Below are 16,181 nucleotides of genomic sequence, written 5' to 3' on the forward strand. Positions count from 1 at the left end.
ACAATAACATTCTGGACTTGAAATAGAGACCTTGGCAGAAAGTGGGATGTATTTTACACGTGGAAAAGTCTTGGTCACTGAGGACCAGAAAGTGGCAGATTCTCATATGGCCCCATGATCCCAGTTCCTGGTATCCATGTCTACTGTAATTCACTCCTCTTACCTGAAATAACTCAATAGGAAGGATGTGGTGACATCACCTAAGATTGTAAGCCTGTCTTACTATACAGAATTTTTCTTTTGCATGTTGTGAGCAGCTGCGTTCTGAGGAGAGCAATGTGACAATGACCTGAGGCAAGCCATTGTCCGACAGCCAGCAAGAACCACAGTCGTCCGACACCCCTTAAAGGAGCTCAAAACTGCCAACAAAAATGCAAGATGGAGGTAGGTCCTTTCACAGCCCAGGCTCCCATTGAGAATCCAGATATGGACATGTCCTTGACTGCAGCCTTGTAGGTGACTCAGGTAAGCTGTATCTGGACTTCTGATACACAGAAACTGTAAGATAATAATTGTGTGTTGGCAGAACCACTAGGTTTGTGATATTTTTATTCAACAAAAGTTAACCTGTGTGTTAATTCAGTGAACCAGTTGGTTCTTTGAAAGATTGAACAAAATAGACAAACCCATAGACAATTTTATTTTAAAAAGGAAAGAAAAGACCCAAGTCCATGCAATTAGAAATGAAAAAGTGAAATCACAATGGATTCTATGGAAATGCAGAAGATTATTTGTAACTACTTTGAGATTCTGTACTCTAATAAATTGGAAAATGTAAAAAAAAAAAAAAGAATACATTTTTAGGTACATGTGAACTATGAAGGCTGAACCAAAAAAATTTTTTTAAAAAATTAAATAAGCAAATATCAGTCAGTGAAATCAAAGTAGTGATTAAAAAACTACCAACTAAGAAAAACTCAGCTGCCACCAGGTTCACTGCCGAATTCTACAAGAATTCTAGAGAAGATCTAGCACAAATACTCCTCAAACTCTTTAATGAAGTAGAAAGGGAAGCATCACTTCCAAAGTTATTCCTGGAGGCAGGCATTGCTGTCACTCTAAAACCAGTAAAAGTCCCAACCAAGAAAGAGAACTACAAGCAAAGCTCTTTAATGAATATAGATGTAGAAAGCCTTAATGAGACACTGGCAAACTGAATGCAGCAAACCATCAAAAATATCATGACGAAATAGAACTCAGTCCAGGAATACAGAGCTGCTTTAGCCAATGTAAATCAATACATGTGACTCACCGTATAAATTCAAGCAAGGACAAAGACCCTATGATCATTTTAAGAGTCAGAAAAAATAAATTCAGCATCCATTCATGAAAAAATCTCTCAAGAAAGTAGGAATAAAGGAGCCTTATCTCACTCTGATAAGGGTCATATATGACAAACCAAGGGCAAACATATTACTTCATGGTGAGAAGCTGAAAGCTTTCCCTATTTAATCAGGAACAAGACAAGAATGTTCACTATCATCACTTTTGTTCAGCATAGTTCTCGAAACACTAGCTAGAGCAATTAGAAACAAGAAAGAAATAAAGGAATATGGGTAGGGAAAGATGTTAAATTATCATTATTCAGAGATGAAATGAGTCTCTGCCTAGTATACCCTACAAACTCCACTAAAAGACACTTAGAACTAATAATCAAATTCAGCAATATAGCAGGAAATAAAGTCAATAGTCAAATATAGTGTTCCTGTATAGCAATAACAAACTCACTGTGAAAATTATCTTTCTCAATAGCACCAAGATAAATGAAACACCTAGGAATTAACCTAATCAAGGAAGTGAAAGACCTTTGGATTGAAAACTATAGTACTCTGAAAAAGGAAATTGAAGAGAATATCAGAAAATGGAATGAGATGCCCTCTCCTCTTCCTGGGGGCAGACTCATTATAGTTGAAATGGTAGTATTTCCAAAATTACTATATTTAATGCAATCTCAATCAACATATCAATAATATTGATTATAGAACTGGAAAATGCAATCCTAAAATTCATATAGAACCAGAAGAGACATGGAATAGCAAAAGCATTTCTGGGTTCCAAGGGTAAGACAGGGAGTATCACAATCCCAGACTTTATACTACAAAGCTACAATGATAAAAACAGTATGGTACTGGCAAAAAAGAGACCTGTGGATCAATGGAACAGAACAGAAGATACAGAAACAACTTCAGGTACGTTCAGCTATTTTATCTTTGACGAAGGGCTGTGTCCCTTCGCTGGAGGACAGATAGGTTGTTTAACAAATGGTGCTGGGAAAGCTATCCATATGTCAAGCTTGAATTGAGACCCATACCGCTCACCATACACTAAACTAAAAATCAGTATAGAGAAAAAATTTCAATGTTAAAACAGAAGCAATGTATTGGAAAACAAAATAGGCAAAACTCTCAAAGACAGAGATATAGGTAAAAACTTTCTGAATAAAAACCAATATGCTTGAGAAATAATACCAAGAATCAACAAATGGAATCTCATTAAATTAAAAAGGATTTGTTTCTATAACTCTAGAAAATCACCAACAAAATAAATACACAACCTACATAATGGGGAAAATTCTAGTCAGTTATTCCTCCGGCAAAAGACTAACATCTAGGATACATAAAGGGGTTAAAAAAAATTGAGAACTTCCTCAAATTTAAAGACCCAATCAAAAAATGAACATCTGAAATGAACAGACACTTCTCAGGGAAAGAAATACAATTGGACAATAAATACATGAAAAAAATGTTCAGCGTCATTGACCACTCATAAAATGTAAATTCAAACAACATTAAAATTTCATTTCACCCCAGAAAGAATGGCTACCATTGAGAAGTCAACCAATAATAAATGCTGGTGAGGCTGTGCAGAGAAAGGAACCCTTCTTCATTGTTGGTGGAGGTGTAAACTGGTCCAACCACTATGGAAATCAATATGGAGATGGCTCAAAGAAACCACACATGGAAATTCTAGTTATTCCTCTTTTGGGTATCTTCTCCAAAGAGCTAAAAACATCATACCAAATCAATGCATGTGCACCTATGTTTATAGCAGCACAATTCGTAACAGCTAAAGCTTGGAATCAGTCTATATGCGCATCAACAGATAAGTGGGTAGAAAATATGATACCTGTTATAAAATGGAATAGCACTCTTGTTAAGGAAGATATACCTGAGACATCTATAGGAAAAGGGATGCACCTCGAGACCATCATATTAAATAACCAGACACACAAGCTTGCACATTGCATTGTTTTCCTTATATGAAAATTTTAATAAGAAAGAGGAGAGAAAAGAGGAAGGAAAAAAGTAATTGTATTCTAGGAATGTTTCTGTTGTCAGCCTCTGGCTTCACTTTGATATGGTGTGAGAGCTCATATTGCAGGATTTCTTTGCATATGTTAAGTTTTTTTGTTGTAGTAAGCATGGTCTATTTTGAAAGGGGGAAAAAAAGTAAATTCCCAGAATAGGAAAATCTGTGAAGCCAGAGCAGAGCAGCTCAGTAGATTTAGGGGGAGGGGTTGGGAGAGATGACTCATAGGTACAGTATTTGACTTGAGATAGCAAAATTATCTACATTTGACTATGGTTGCATTGTCCATCACTGTCAATGTGCTGGCCTCTGGTGGATCTTATATTTTAAGTTCTTAAATCATAGGGTATGTAAATTTTTGATTTCATAAAATTGTCTTATCTTTAAAAAAATTAACCAATATGGATCTCTAAGTACATTTTCCTTGACTGGTAAGTTTGTTTTGCTTTACAACTGCAGATTGGAAATTAATATTCTTTTGCGCAGCATTCTGAAAGCTCCTGTGTTTTCTAACCCATGATACTGCTATCCAGAAATCTGCTACATAATAATTCTGAGTGGATGTAGCTGATCTCTGTTTATTTCTCTTCATAAGCTTCTGAGACCTTTGCTTTATGCCAAATGTTTAAAAGATGCACTTGATGTGAACTGAAACAGATAATTTCTGTGACCCCTTCCAATATGTAACAGATGTCTGTCAGTTCTAGTAAATTGCTAGAGATAGTATAAGACAGTTTCATCCTTTGTTTTCTGTTAAGCACTCTCCTGAATCAATCTCACTTCTTAATTTTTCTGTATTATTTTCTGCAGTTTTATTTTTTTTTTCTTGGACATTTTTCAACTTTACAATCCATCCACAAAAATATCTGATGTTTATTTTGTTTTCATGCTTTTAATTCCCAAGTAGTTTTTCTTTTTACCTTTCTTTTCTTTTCCTCTAGATCCTATGCCTGCCTCACCAGACAGTACAAAAATAACCAGCCCATAGGGTCTTTATTTGGTGTCTGCTAGTTGAAAATGTGAAAGGACATGGGAGTCAGGTTGCAAACTAAAGGATGGCCTATGATTGCACTAATCCTTTGTGGTAGAAAGTTCTGAGGTGTGTTCACACCTGCTCTTGCGTACTGACCTCATTGATTATAACAACCATTCTTCCAAGGCACTGAGGACAGAGTTCTGGTGCTTATGAGCACGGCACTTGGAGTCAATGGGATATGATCTTGGGTCTTGATGCGGCTACTTATTGACTGGTGAGGTTCTTAATGTCCCCAGCGCTGTCTTTTCTCAACTATCAAGTGGGAGCAACACCTTCTTACAACCGCATAATCAATGTCATGCACAAGCTAAATGATCCATAAATGTATTTATTCTTGGTAGCAGGGGTATTTCAATGCTTTCTTTAGAATCAGCTAGAGTAATATTTGTACAAAACCCTTTTTGACTGCCTTTATCACATTCCATGGTGTTTATTTTCCTGCTTTGCTAGGTGTCTCTGCTGTACTTGTCCGTGCCTCCCCTCAATAATGTTTTTGTATTCTAGCTTTGTGCACAAGGATCCTTGAGGGAAGACGTTCTATCTTTCCATTCATTTATCTCAGTGCCTAATACTGTGTCTCTATCACACTAATGCTCACTAAATAATTTTTGAATGAATAAACGGATGAATCCTCAAGCCAAGTTTGCGTTTTGTTCTCATGAGCGCAGCCACACTTGCTTGGAGGCTGTAGATGCATTGTTGATATAAATAGCTTTTAGCAGTTTAATATGCTATAAGCCACGAGGGAGGTAACTCCAGAGCAGAGTCGCCTACAAGCACAAATGCCAATGAAAAATTTCTTTAACTCAAAGACATAATTTCTTTCTATTCTGTGGATATACAAAGATGTCGATGAAGCACAAGGATAACCCTGTATAGTAAAAATAATCGTTCTTTCAGGACTACTAAAGCCATACTGCTCCCAGAAAGAGGTTCTTGGCAAAGCTGACCCAAACAGATTTCCTTTCCTCCTTCCATTCCTTCTTTATGCCCTCTCTTTTACATATTTTCCTCATGCACTTGCCTGTACAGCTGGTAGACATTTCAGGAGGTGCTAGACTTAAGTCATAAACTCAGTAGACATGATTTTATGCTCTTGAGACTCACTTTAGGATGAGGGGATCCGATAAGGCTTTGCATATGGTTCACATTGGATCATGATAGCCTGATGGATTGGTTAGAGTACTTTAGAGGAACAGAAAGGGGATTTGTAAGATTAGCATATAAGACCAGAGATGGACCCTAGAGTCCACAGTGGCTGCCTGTAGTTGGAAAGCCAGAGAATCCAGTAGCTGCTCAGCCCAAGAAGCTGGAAGCAGTGAAACAAGGCAGACCAGGGATACCTCCCCAGTCCAAAACCAAAACCTGGAAGCTCTTTGAAGAGTTGTTGTGCAAGTTCACGTAGGAAGGCTGAAGAAGCTGGAGTCTGATATCCACAGGTGATGGCAGCACAAAAGATGCTTCTGCTCCACCAGAATTGAGCTTGCTAGCTTGGTCCATTTCCTCCTTTTCTCCCCCTTCCTTCCATCAGGACTGTACGTCTATTAGGTGGTGTCACCTACAATCAAGGCAGATTTTCACTCTCACTTTGCTGGCCTGCATGCTAGTCATCTCTAGAAATACCACCACAGGCCCATCCAGAGTGTGCTTTACTATTCTCCTGTGTCTCTCAATCCATGCCTCCTACATGTTTCCTCCTAACATCATCAGTGCCCTGGGTAAACCAGACTCCAAACAGTCAGAGTGGATTTGTAGGCACTAAGATGCCCACCATTTGTTTCACAGGGGACCCGAGGACCTGTGAGACAGAACACGAATCTGGCTGAACATGACTGCTAAGCATGGCACATAGATTAATCCATTTAATATTTAGTTGGGTCTAGCATACAGAGGAGAAACAATGGAGAATTTTAACATGAAATAAAATGGGCATTTCCTTTCTTTCCACAATCTCTTGCTCCTATGGCCTGTAAAGATCCAGGGCTGAAGGCAGCCGTGTGAGCTGATGGTCCTCTGAAACTCTCCACTCAGTGTCCAGGTGATCTGCGAGATAGGGGCCATGATTAGGTGCTCAGGACCTTGCCTAAAGGAGTAACTTTTCTCCAGAAGCCAAAGGGACTTGCAGCTTGCTGGAGAGGAGAAGAGCACTGGATGCCAGCAGTCTAGATAAGATGTATAAGGGGCCAGCAGTAGCTGCTTGTCAACAGTGAACACTTGGGCCCCAGAAGTAGCAGCCATCAGAGCAGCAGGGCTGGACTGTCATGTCCTTCCTCTTTCCTAAAAATTCTTCATGAGGATAATTATGGAGAGAGATTCTTGAAAATACATTATTTACAGCTGGTCAAGACAGTGATGTTTAAGTCCATTGAGATTTGTGATAATTCTGCACTTTTCACATAAATTGGGGTTCATGCAAGAGGATACGTTGGATAAGTAAACAGTTAAATACCAAGCAGTAATATGTAATGTCTACTAAGTGCTTGCCATACGGAAGACATTTTTCTAAGAATGGCACATAGATCATCTTATTTAATATTTATAACAAAGACACAAACTAGCTATGTGTTATGGCTTGGATATATGTATCTATCCAAAATTCATACATTGGAACCTAACCCCAAAGTGACAGTACTAAGAGTTTGGAAACTTTGGGAGGCTCCACCTTAATTGGTGGGATAAGTTGAGGGAGTTCACACCGTTTTTGCTCTTCTGCCAGGTGATGTCTCAGAGAGAAGCCACCATTTTGAAAGCAGAGAGTAGCCAACCATCTTGAAAGCAGGGAGCATGGCCTCTCCAGATGCTGAATCTATCTGAACCTTGAATTTGAATCCTGCACTCTCCAGAAAATTGAGAAATAGCTTTCAATCATTTATTAAGCTACCCAGTGTAAATTGTTTTGTTATAGTAACAGGAATAGAATAATTATATCCAGCAAGTTATATAAGAAAATGAGACTCAGTGAGATCAAATTACATACCCAGAACTGCACAGTTTGGTTGTGCAGGTGTGGATTAGAACCCACATGATCTATGGTCTGGTGCCAGCACACATGCTTGTGTCTGTCTGCAATGGTTTATTTGATGACTGCCTCTCTTAAACCTTGTTTTGTAACTAGATATAAACTGTTCAAGGGCTGAAACTGTTCCTGTAGCCAAAGGTACCCTACAGGTCCTGGGGAAGAGATTCCCCTTGGGGTAAGGCTTCTAATAGGGGCCTCAGACTTCACTGCCCTTATGTGTGCTCTCTTTGTTTTCTTTTACCCGCTGGCTGCATTTGCCTGTGCATCTGGTAGGGTGTGCTGCCTACTGGTTTTCCAAGCCATCTACTCTGAGTAGCTTCGACTCTGGCCCAGTTTTGATCATCCTGTGTTCTAACAGGCCTGTTCCTCCTTAGTGAGACACTCCATTACTTAGTAGAACAGATCTTGGTGAGGTGAGTGGAAGACAGCAGTCCAATCAAGACCACTCCAGTGAGCCTGAAGTCATTTTCCCATCATCTTCAATGACTTGCTGTTGTCGTCCTAGTCATTGTGAGAGATAATGTGTAAGATATAGGAAATCATGCGAGCTCTCTCTTCATAACCTCATGGCAAAAGCTAGGAGATGTAACATTCGTAGTGAGAACTGTAAAATTAGAACAGATCATCTAATTTGTGGTATGACAGAAGAATTCAGGAAAAAGACAAATCACTTTGGATTTGGGATTCTGAGGCTTCATGAAAGTGACATTTCAATTGGTCCTTGAATTGTTCAAAGAGATAACGAAAAAAATCTTTGTGTTTGAGTGGGGACAGCATTGGCCTTTCCAATAAGGGAGCATTTTTACCCCACCCTGGAATGTCTGAGAGTTTAAAATGGATGTCTTTTCACAGACATGGTTTCTCTACCTCTTGAGACTACTGCAGATGGGAAAAGAAAGGGAAAGAGAACTATACCTCATGGGGTTCCTCTTCAGCACCCAAACTGTGCCAGACCCTTTGCCCTATTTTGCCTCGTCTGAATTCACATCTGTACAGAGCAGTTATGATCGTCTGCATTTAGAGATGAGGCTGTTGAGGCTTTGGGGGTCAAGTAACTTGCTCAGTGTTTCATGCTAACTGATGGCTCCTCTGGAAGGGCGTTTGGTTCTGTCTGTGTGTAGAACTGGACTTTTCTCTGTCAACTATTTTGAAGCACATCATACAGCATTACCTAAAAATAATGGGAAAGGAAAAAACAAAGGAGAGGAAGTATTCTAAGGTCAATTAAGACTGGAAAACGATGTTGAAGATAACCAGATCCATTACTACAGCCATTCTTAGAGCTTCCCGTTCACCAACAGTAAACATCTCCAAGACAGGATATAGTAATTCTGCAACTGGGCCACATAAGTGGATGTTTGTGGGGCATTTCTGGGATAGCATCTATCAAATCTGTCTTGGAGAAGCTTGGACATAACTGTGGAGTCAGTGCAGTGTTTCAGGTACAGGGGAAGAGGAAAAAGAGAGAAATTTGGAACGCAGACATTTTCTGGCTCTACTTGAAGCATGGCATGTCAGCAGCCTGCTTCTCTGGCTTTAGTTGGCTCCTCGGCTGAGCACATCTTGGGAGCTCAATCAATACTTGAGAATTAGGTAGAAACAGAGAATGCAGCAATCCTCTCATTTTGCCAGAGGTGCGACCCAAGCAGAACTTTTAGAGACAAGCTTTGTGGAGAGCTGCCCTGGAGGTAGCAGAAGGTCATGTTTTGGGGGCTCTCTCCCTCTACACAATCGAACAGGAAATTCCTGAGTTTTCCCTACTCATCAGGACCATCTCCCTTCTTAACTTTCAGCCTCAAACTGTGCCTTAAAAGCCTTCCAGTGTATGTTCTGTGTGTTTCAAAGGGAGATTAGTTGCTTCTCAATTTTCACAAAACAGTTATATAACAGTTAATGTTGAAGACAAAATATTATATTTCAAGCTCAACCAGAGATAACTGCAGCATCATGGTCTTTATTTGACCTGAAAACCCATAGCATTTCTGCAGAGGATGAAGCCACCAGAATTTTAAGGGCACCTAATTCTTCAAATTACCAGGTGACAGAAAATAGGATTTCAAGAACCAAAAGGGAAGAAATATGATGTACATTACTAAATTTTATTCAGTTGTCTTTTACACATCACCGTTCAGAATTGATTGCTATTTTTAAAGATTATGGTAGAGAATAACAATAACTCCATTTACATGGTAATTTTAGCTCATGAAATTTTAAAATATGTACTTGTTGCTAACCCATGTCCATTACTACAGTCTTGCAAAGTAGAAAGGTCAATTATTGATTGATTGCCTTACCACACAAGAGGGAACTGAGACCTGAAAGAATTTGAACTCTCAATGACTACAAATCTCTGTTTTAATTTATTCAAACATAGCTGTTGAGCAGTAACATGTGCTAAGCACTGTATGCAAATTTTGAATGTGAAGATGCAGATGAATCTGACACTGTCAGTCTTAGTTTCCTTTCTCATTGCTGAGACAAATACCTGACACCCACAAGTTAAAGGAGGAGAGGTTTATTTTAGCTCACAGTTCACAGAAGTTTTAGTCAGTAGGAGGCTGGCTCCAAGGCAGGGTGGCATGGCAGAGGGGCATCGCAGAGGAAAAAACAGCTTATGTCTTCACCTTCAATAAATCCATTTTTCCCCACCAAGAACTATGCTAATTCCAATCAGTGGAATAATTAATTTAGTATGTCCCACCCTTAATCCAAGTATTATGGACCCTAGATCTAGCCAGCTCTGAAAGTGCATGGGGCTTTGGGGGCCATCTAGATGCAAGCCACAACGCTGTCCCTATCCTTATGTCAATGCAGATGGCAAACTTGAATCTGTGTTGAAAGTATGGTGGCAAGATCACATCACAGTGCTGAGGATCCACCTCTTTCTCAGTATGATACAACAAATCTGTGTCGAGGAGGATTCCAAGCAACGGTTCCCGAACTACAGTGTGCACTTGAATTGCCACAGAGTTCTAGGACTGAGAATTTCATTTTTCAGCATGTGATGTAGCAACTGCTAGTTTGGGCACCACACTTTGCGATCCACTAATTTAAAGACTGGATTAGCAGGCTCTTGGAAGTGTAGCAAAATTTGGATTCAACACTAAGAGGATGAAGGTTGTCAGTTGGTCTTCAGAGCACAGTGATATGGAAAATTATAATGTGAATTTTTCATAGGATCAATTGCTGCCATTCCAAATGTTCCTGTCAGGACTTGAGAGATGAGAGGAAGTGGGGAAATAGGAAGCATGTGTAGACCTTGCTTCAGCCAAGTGGAAAAATGATGGATGCCTGGAAAATGCCATCGGACCCTCAGTTTTGTCTGGAAAGAGGGAGATGGAGATGACAGGCCGGGCGGATGGGCCTACCACAGTTGTTTCATATGGGGAAATAATGGAACTAATTCTCACAGATGCATGTCTGCGCAGGTGTCTTCAGGAGGAGAGACAATGTTTCATTCATCGCCCTTTGTTTCAATTTGAGTCTCTGTGCTTTTATTTCATGTTGCACCTTGTGTCCATTCATTTCCGGAAAAGTTTCTGTGGCCAAATTGAATGTGGCTACAGCAGAACCAGCAAAAGGAGAAGTCAAGGATTTGTCCATCTTGATGGGTTTTGCTGAAATGGGTGTTCTTTATAGTTCCAGTCACAGCCCATGCTCCTTCTGTTTGCTGAAGCGAAATTTCCTTTGTGCCGAAGTGATTCTGGAATAATGTTTTCATGGAGAAAAACCAAGTGAGAGATAAACACAGCTGTCTTCCCCTGAAAAGGTTATGCACAATTATTCCCAAGGACTCTGGGAAGGTAAGAAATGTGTCATCTTTTCCGCTGGATACTGTGTCCTGGGGTCATTTGTTTATTGGGAACATTGGGTAATTAGCAAATTTGCTGGCCCAATTGGCATTTGTCTTATTGATCCCCTGATATTTTGTAAATGTTTTCTTTCATGTAATGCTATTTGCTTTCTTTATACAAGCCTTTCTGCTGTGTTTCTGGAGAAAGTGTTTGGGGAAAGATAAGACAATTATATACAGTGATATTTATATATTAATATACCAACCAGAACAACACGGAAGTGGAACAAGACAAAGGCCAGGCCATAACTTAAGTCATTAATTTTTAAATATATTTGGGTAATAAGTCATTATAAAATATGCGTCAAAAATAAAGTGTCTAAGTTTGGAGCTGCTAACTCAAAACGTCCAGTGGAGCACCTGGAATTTAGATTTTTAACAAGGTCCCAGGTGAATGTAGTCAACTCCTTGCTGAGCTTATGCAGCATAGCTCTGGGCCCGCCGGGCCCCCTGTGCAGCCCTAGTAGCTCTCTAAAATGCGCAAAGCCATGAACGACCTTGAGGCAGCCAGACTTCCCTCTGCCACTGCCGTGTGTTTTTGCCTGTGGATCTCACTTCTCCATGCAAAATATGTTCATAATGCATATTGACTAATAATCCTCTGGTATAAAGGCAGCAGACACGTAAAGGAGCGTAGTTTACAGAACTACTTCAGGCAAAAACATAATTTAATTCCGGCCTGGCCAGTGTTGCTTGACCCTTAAATATTTAAGAATGGTGCTATGCTCAGAATGTCTGTATCCTGTCCAAGTTCCTATATTAAAACTTGTGACTTTTCTCCCCATTTCCCTGTAAACTTAATGAAAAACAAAACAGTGGCTAATATGATGGTATCAGCAAGTGGTATATTATGATCATGGGACTAGGATTTTGGTTTGGGGCCTACTCATGACCCATTACTCCTTTCTTCTTTTCCATTTATTTCGAATGGAAGTGTCTCTTCTTTGCTCATCCCGCCGCTGTGTTTTCAAGTACATTATGTAACAAATACCGGAGATAATCTCAAAAGGCTCTTTGGCTCACAGTTTCATTCTGTAGTTGATTGGCCTTGTTGATTTTGGGCCTGTGGCCAGGCAGTATGCTCTCATTGGAGTCAGCACCTGAACAAAATGCTCACCTCATGGCTGAGGGGTGACAGAAAGAGTAGAAGAAGCTCCATCCACAATCCTCTGCAAGGGCACAACTCCAGACACCTGTCATCTCCCACTAGCACCTGCCCTTAAATTCCCACCACCTTCCCATAGCCTCAACCAGAGGACCAAGTGTCTAATGCATGGGTGTTTGGGGGACACTTATCCACAGCACCTTCACAGACAAAGGAGAATTTGTTTCCTGTTGAACTTTGTGTTGAGTCTCATCCCACATCTGATTTACATGGCGATTCGTTACCTTCTACATTGTAGACTTTTGTGTTAATGCTGAAGCAAGTAAAGATGGGGATGGAAGGAATGTTCTTTGCTTGTAAGAATTACATAAAATCTGGGGGACAGGGATTAATGGGTATGTATGAGTATTTGTGACCCTATTTTATAACCTGCTTGCCATTGTGAGGGTACGAAGAGCTCAGCCTTTCTGGGGCTGATTGTGGGTATAGAGATTTTGTGAGTGGGATCAGTGTTTGTAAAACTAGTGGCAAAGGAGCTCATTTTCTTCTTCCCCCATGTAAAGATACAACAGGAGGTCAGCAACCTGCAGTCTGCAAAAAAGTGCTCGCCCAAGCTGACTGTGCTGGCACCTTGATCCTGGTCTTCTGGCCTCTAGAACTGTGAGAAATAATTTCTATTTATAAGTCAGCCAGCCTGTGATATTGTTACCATAGCTCAACTCCACGAAGACAATGGCAATCAGTATTTTGGTGCCACTGAGATAGCGCAGTTGCTGTAGAATGTGCTGAGAATGTGAGAAAAGAGTAATTTCACTGTCGGCTATTGTTACCTTTTATGCACAGGTGGGAAATTGAGGCTGGGTGTGAATCACTACATCTTGATCTCATCATGACAGCATCAGGACTTAAACCCAGATCTCTGACTCTAGAGCGCCTCGGTGAATTCTGAGGAAAGAGCAGTGCAGCTGGGATGGCTGGACTGAGGCTTGGGGAGGGAGGCTGACTGCGGAAAACAGAGGATGGTCACGTCCCCCTCCCTTGGTTTCAAGCTTAAGTCTCCATAACCCTGGTAACAATTTTTATGATGTTAGGAAAATTATTTTAGGGTCAATAAGCCCTAGTTTTCCCATCAGCAAAATGGATGAAATGAATTTTATCCACTCTGAGGTTGTTAAAACAACTCCATGCTATCATACAGGTAGAGTATGTGTGGTACAGTGCACAGAGAGCAAACCTTGTTGAACACATCAAGCCAACTGAAGTCATTCTATCCCCTTGTGGGCACCCAGGTCCACTGGACCTGTGCCCGGCAATTCTGAAGAGTTCCATCCTAATTCCTTTTGAGTATTTTTCCATGAAGCATGACCTTTTCTTAATGCTATTGGCATCATATTTTCCCATGTAATTTTGATTCATATTATTTGATGATTCTCAGTAAAAGTGATATTGAACCACATACTTAACAGTACTGTGACTTTGTACTGTCTTAGAGCAGAGTCTTTTAATGGAACATGCTTGAATTTTTAATTGACACAAAATTAGATCCAAATATTTCCATGATTTCTGATTGTGTGAACTGGGACAATTTCTCTGAGACACAGTCCCCATCTGCCAAATGAAAATAATGGTATCTGTGTCAACTTGTTGTTGTGAAGATTAAATGATGAAAGGATCTAGTAACACATGAAATACCTAGCAGTTAGGGGAACTATCACTTGCAAATGTTTCAACAGTAAGAGAAACCCAAATGGTTTAAGTGAATGATGGCTTAGTTTATTTGGTCTGCCACCACAAAATAATGCAGACTAGGTAGCTTATAAGTAACAGAAATCTGAGAGGTCCAAAATGAAAGATTCAGTGTGTGGTGAGACCCATTTCCTGGTTCAGAGATAGGGCCTCCTTGATGTCTTCATATTTTGAAAGGAGCAAGAAGTTTCACCTGGGTTTCTTTGGTGAGGGCTGTAAGCACCAGTTCCATTCATGAAGGCTCTGCCCTTATGACATAATCCCCTTCCGAAAGTCTCCTCTTCCTCATGCCTTTACAGGGGAAGAGGGGCCGGAAATAGGATTCCAACATCTTATTGTAGTGGGAACACAAACATTCCAGGCATAGAAGAGTTCTGTTTTTTGTTTGTTGTTTGATGACTAAAGGATGATGACTTCAGCAGTATCAACGTTAGTTTAAGAAAGGAGGAAAAAAAAGAATCATAAAGTCTTCTCCTTGGGATACTTGGGCTTTGTATTTGAAGTAGAATTTCTTTCTTGGCAAAGTAGCCTTTTCCGTATCATTGGCCAGAACTGGGTCACATGTCCATCTGTGGGCCATCCCATAGCTGTGCGTAATAGAGTGGTCAGGATTCACCCCCTGGCCTTGAGCAAGGGAAGGTCTGACATATATGGGATTGAGGGATCTCAGCCAGATCCTTGACAGGATGAGGGCTCTGTCAGTCAAACAGGAGGAGATGGAATAGATGAAGAAGTGTTAAGTACTTAACAGACAGTATCTGCCACACTGAACAACTGCTTCTTTTATTCTCCTTATTTAATACAAGTTGATAAATTTACAAATAAAAATACCTCATGCCAACTTACAAGTCCTGATAGTTAGTCATAAAAACATGCCTTTTGAACCTAAAATATACTGTAAGATTCAGTAAGCTGCCTTTTAAAACAAGCAGATTTTTAAGAAACAAGCTTCCTAATTTGGATCAGATTTTTTTTAGCCTACATTCCAAAGAATGGTTTTTAATCTAAATATTGGAGGAGATTAATAGCAATGGTTGGGCTACTTTCAAAGAATGTTGGTCTTGGCTAAATATTTGGTAATAGAGCTATCTGGGAGGGTAAGATTTGTGTTGGACCCTTTCCCAGAATTGCGGTAGTCAGGCACAGGAAAGGGAGGAGGGAAGAGCAGAGACACAGGTAAATGTCAAGGATCGCCTCTTCTGGACACCATTGCGTTACTGATCTATCCTAGGCCAAGATCTGACTCCTGCTTGCACTATGGGTCCCTTCCTCACTACCTCTCCAGCCTCACTCCACCACTCCTCCTGCACTAACGCTCTTTGACTTCCCTGACCCCCATTCCAAGTCTTGGGCCCTGGTTACACACTGCTTGAGCACCTGGTATTTTCTTTTGTAGCACAAACACACTCATAATTTACTGATTGGCTACTTGCATAATTATGCATTACTGACTCTCCTCCAGCTGACTGTGAACTCCATGAGATGCTACATGCTCAGCACCAACTAATGCTTGATACATGGGAGGCAATCCATAAATATTTATTTTTGAGCATGTATATTTAGAACTCCCCAATTAAGAAATTTATTTAAAAATCCAAACATACTGACAGATTGGGAAGAGGGAGTGAATTTTCACTTTACAAAATAATTTCCCAGAGGAGTCCTTTAAACATGGAGCTTTCTTCAGGGATTTAAAATAGGATTTTACTTACCAGACTTTGATTCACATCACTTTTCAAGAACACACACACACATACACATATACACATACACCTAGTGCAAAATCATATGCTACAAGCACCCCCTCTAAATCTCTCATTTCCAAGCATAATTCAAAGCCAATTATTAAAAAAAGAAGAAGAAAAGAGAAGGGGAAAAAAAGGCAATTCAGTTCTAGAATAACCAGCCCAATGTTCAACAGAATAAAATATTGATAAGGAAAATCGTATATCTAGGGAAATTAGCAATTTCCAAAGCAATCTTCCCCCACACTGGCTTCAAGTAGCAAGTTTGGTTTGAGTCATTTCTGGCCCCTACGTCTATTCCATGGAGGACTAGAGTGGTTGCCCCACTGTGAAACAAGCAAGGGAGGCTGCTCACCAGGCTCACCTCA

Source organism: Fukomys damarensis, unplaced genomic scaffold, assembly GCF_012274545.1.
Source record: "Fukomys damarensis isolate Sample0158 unplaced genomic scaffold, DMR_v1.0_HiC HiC_scaffold_33, whole genome shotgun sequence".
Lineage (NCBI taxonomy): Eukaryota > Metazoa > Chordata > Mammalia > Rodentia > Bathyergidae > Fukomys > Fukomys damarensis.